Here is a 4,803-nt window from a genome sequence, read left to right on the forward strand (position 1 = left end):
GACAATGGACCATGGAAGAGCTTAGCCTTCCTCTGAATGTTTCAGCCAGCCTATTAGTCATGGATACTATGACGCAGCAGGGCATGCTAGGGCATGTGACCAGACCACATGACAATAAACTCCATTTTGGTACCTGTATTTTTCAACAAACTGGACTGGGAACTGAGTTTGGAACAAAGGGTTCCTACCATATGGAAAAGCTACATCGGGGTGTGTGTGACCATTTCTTGCCCTCATTCCGCACACAAGAAAACTCATGGAAACACCTCAGGAACAAAGACTGAACTGGGGGAAGTGCTGGTCCCAGGGTAAAGGGATTTCTAGCTTGTGTATGGAAACTTGGTGGACTGCTTGTATCATCAGTCAGGGTGAGAAATTGCTAATTAAAATTCTACCTAGATAGTACATTAGGCTTAGTTTGAGGTTTTGGTTATTTGTTAAGTAATCTGCTTTGATCTGTTTGCTATCACTTTTCGCTGGGAAATTGGCTTTTGTCTTCTATCTGTCCTTGAGTGGCTTAGGTAAAGCCATCAGGTAGCTTAGTTGGGTGTATGGCGCCACCTGCTGTCGTGTTGGCTGATAACAGGGACTGAAGAGGCTGGCTGAATCTCCAGCAAAGCAATGTGAGAAGGGCCAGCCCAGCTTGAGGATTAGAGGGCACAGCAGTTCCCAGAAGCCCCCCAGACTGCACCCCGGGGTGACAACCCATCACACCCTAGAGTACACAAGTCTCAGCAGGTTTGTCACATCCTTTCCCCAATCAACCAGGTGTATATATCTCCTCAATATATGTTCCATTCCATGCATCCGAAGAAGTGGGCTGTAGCCCACGAAAGCTTATGCTCAAATAAATTTGTTAGTCTCTAAGGTGCCACAAGTACTCCTGTTCTTTCTCCTGTCTAGGAGCTTTGCTGAGGCCAGTGGCATCTGATCAGAAGGTGACACTCTGACACATGAGCAGAGACACATGGGGGAGGGTGGAGGATGAGGTAACATGGAGGCTACCAGGGTTGAACATAGCCCTATAGAGAGTGCAAAGCAAACTCCCTCTCAGCCTCTCCTCTCTCCCACCGTGAGTGATTCTGATAAATCATTCCCTGAAATTTAAATAGCCCCAGTATGTGGGACAGTGATTAACGCAGGTGCCTTGGGTGCTGCAGCACCAACCCCCTGCCTGGATGAGGGGGATGAAGAACTGCAGTAGAAACAGGTTAGGCTGGGAGAGGGCACAGCTGATGTGGGATTGGGAGCGGAGTTGACCAAGAGGCCAGAACTCATGGGGGAGTTGGGAGAAGAAGTCAACTGGACTGGGTAGAGGCACTTCTGTGTATTTTCCCATTGACTATCCTGCCATGTATTTAATTTAGAAACTTTTCATTCACATTTAAACACATTGGAGCTAAGCTGGGATGATGCATTTTCACTTACAGTGGTACAGTTTTAAATGGGCGCTTAATCAGATGCTCATGCACCACAAAGCAGTCAATAATCGGTGTGCTTTCATTAATTAACTTGACTGTGTGCTGTGCATCACTTTAAAAAAAAAGATGGTGTGAGGGAGTGTCAAAATTTTAGGCATTAAGACATGGTAAGTAGGTGTCAGTTCATTTCTCATGTGTTTATCTCATAATTTTAATTTCAGTTTTGAATCAGTATTAATACCATGTTGTTTTAATAACAGTAGGGTCCATTTCTATAATTGTTTGCAAGATTTCACTGGATATTGTGAACCAGTCGTCTCAACCTTTTATTTTGAGATTCCTAAATACAACCCAGCGCACCACTCCTGAAAGACTGCAAACTCTGGAAGGTGACATGCTCCTTAGAGAGCAAACATCTGACGAGCCCTTTCGCCCTGGCTCTTTGACATTGCTTTATCTGCTCCACCAAAAAATGCTATAGGGAACCAGGGAATTACAGCAGACCTTCACTAGGTATCGTTCTACCAGCTATGGGCCAAAATTCAAATGGTTCTGTTTGTTTATCTTTCATTCAGCTTTGCAATTCTTAGATCCCATTTAAAAGCTGAAAGTGAAATAACCAAAGCAAGTTAAGACGAGAGTGACATCGGGCATAGGCGGGGGTAAAACAATAAATGGAAAGAACTGACTATGCAAAAAGCAACATCGCAAACTATCAGACCCCCAGACCCCTGTCCAAGTGAATCCACCCCAGCCAGGCATATCAAGCTGGGCCCCTGAAAAATCACCCATCTCGTCTGGCTGCGAATGCTGCGTGTTCCAGATGGAACTATGCTGTGTGCGTCTGCTCTGCTGACATGCTGCTTTGGTACGGAATGCACCACGGCCACAGGGAGCAGAGACATGGACTCCTACAAAACACAATCCCAGATACACCTCCAACATCCCATCTCCTCCCCCACCTCCCCACTGTCTGCCATCCCCTCCCCCACCTCCACATGGCCATTCTCAGCCCATTGCTAACAGTTCCTCTCAGCCTTCAGCACTATAAATAAATAAAATATGGTGTTACAAAAGGTAGCTTGTGCCAAAGAAACCTGATCTGGACGTCAGTAAGGTTTTTGATACAGTTCCACATGGGAAACTATTTGTTAAATTGGAGAAGATGGGGATTAATATGAGAACTGAAAGGTCAATAAATAATTGGTTAAAGAGGAGTCTACAAGGGGGTCATATTGAATGCTGAGTTGTCAGGCTGGAGGGAGGTTACTGGTGGAGTTCCTCAGATCAGTCTTGGGACCAATCTTACTCAACACCTTCATTAGTGATCTTGGCACAAGAAGTGGGAGTGTGACACAAAGCTGGGAGGGATTGCCAATATGAAGGACGACAGGAAAATCATACAAGAAAATCTGCACGTCCTTGAAAGCTGGAGCAATAGAAATGAGATGAAAATTAATAGTGTACAAATTCTAGTTGTTAGTCCCCAAATGCATAATTTTGCAATAAGCTGGGGATTTATCAATTGGAAGTGACAGAGGAGGAGAAAGACCTATATGTATTGGTTGATCACAGATTAATTATGAGTTGCCAATGTGATGCAGCCGTGAAATAGGTTAATGCAGTCCTAGTGTTGGTGGCACCAGGCATGACCCAGTGTTGACAGAGGGGTGGAAAATGACAGTGCCAATGAAGGCTCCCTGTATTAGGCCTCTGCTTGTCCGAACCGCGTCCATGTTTAGACTTTAATTAACTCCACAGGCTAGATGGAAAGAATGGAATGTGTGGCAACTAGTTATCAGTACCAGGAGGCAATTATACAGCCTGCTTGCACCTGGCTAAAGGGAGTGAAACAGAATGACCGGTCAAGAAAAGTTACTAACGAGATAATATTTTTTTTGCCAAGTATGATCTAACCTGTTTAGAGTAATTGCTGCTTCATAATGTATTTGCTGTATGGGAACTGAAAAGGAGGGAGAAGAGGGGGGGGAGCGGGGAGCTGGGCATTGGGGGTAATAGACATGCTTAGCTAAGATCATGTATAAAGACAGAGAGCTGTTTGTCTGGGGTGTGCTTGATCTGAGGTGTGTTCCTCCAAGCATCCTGCGCTTTGAGATCTCAAATAAACTTTTTTTGCTTCTCCACCCTGGTGTGTCTAATTGGAGCGAGGCACTCCGGGCAACGAATCACTGTTTGCTGCCTCAGGCCTTTTGGGCCGGCAACAGTTTTGGCGTCCCTGGGTGGGCTTGAGGCTAAATTTAGCCTTGCCCGGACCCCTCCTGGAGGTCGACGGATTGCGGCGACGACCGATGCCTAGCGCGCACCGGTGACTTCATCGGGGGCCTCGGCGGAGACGCGGTGTGGTCGACCCCGGAGGGCACTACGGTGCAACGCGCTCAGATAGTGGAGAAGCAGCTACGGGCGACGGTGGGGAACCGGTCTCGTGAATAAGGTAGGAACAGTCCAGTGCTGTTAACCTTTTGTTTGCCTGTTAAGACCTGGGGACGCCCAGTGTCTTCCCATAGGTATGGGGCAGGGACAGAGTACAGGCAGGGTACGGTGTACACCCTTAGAATGCATTCTGATGAACTGGAAAGTGTTTGAAAAAGATCCATTGACTAAAAGTAAACTGAAAAGATTCTGTACAGTAAACTGGCCTCAGTATCAGCTAGAGGGCCAGGAAAGGTGGCCACCGGAGGGATCACTTAATTACAACACGATCCTTCAATTAGCTTTGTTTTGTCAGCGAATGAATAAGTGGAATGAATTTATGTATGCACAGTTGTTTATGTTGTTGAGAGGTCAGATCTGTTGCAAGAGTGTAATCTGACTCCGACAGGCTCGGCAGTCACTGTTAGTTCCCCGAACCCCTCCCCGGTTGTAATGGCAGAGTCGGTGTCCCCTTCGGCTCCTACACCCCCACCGTATAAAGACCAGGTGCCTCAGGTTTCAGAGATTGCTCCTTCAGTGGGACTTTATCCGTTGATTACTGAGACTGTGGTGGCTCGCCCGGGAGCAGAGGGGCGCCGGGCCACTACTATGCTAGTTTACTCACATGTGCCTTTTAACCCAGTGGACTTAGCAGCCTTTAAGGCACAGGCAGGGGAATTCTCCACGAATCCCAGCAAGTTTATTTCGGTTTTTGAGGGATGTTTTGCCAGTCACAAGCCTGACTGGGATGACTGTAATATCCTTATGAGGACCCTGTTGTCTGAAGTGGAGAGGAATCAGGTTATAGCTAAGGCAAGAGAAGAAGCACAACTAAGGCATGAGCGGGATCCAGCTAATGTTGCCACTCCTGCCAATATGGTCCCCCTAGCAGATCCTAGGTGGAATCCTAATGAGCCTAATGGTCAGACCCGCCTCACTGTGTACAAGGAGC

Source organism: Mauremys mutica, unplaced genomic scaffold (assembly GCF_020497125.1).
Source record: "Mauremys mutica isolate MM-2020 ecotype Southern unplaced genomic scaffold, ASM2049712v1 Super-Scaffold_100280, whole genome shotgun sequence".
In the NCBI taxonomy this organism is placed as follows: domain Eukaryota; kingdom Metazoa; phylum Chordata; order Testudines; family Geoemydidae; genus Mauremys; species Mauremys mutica.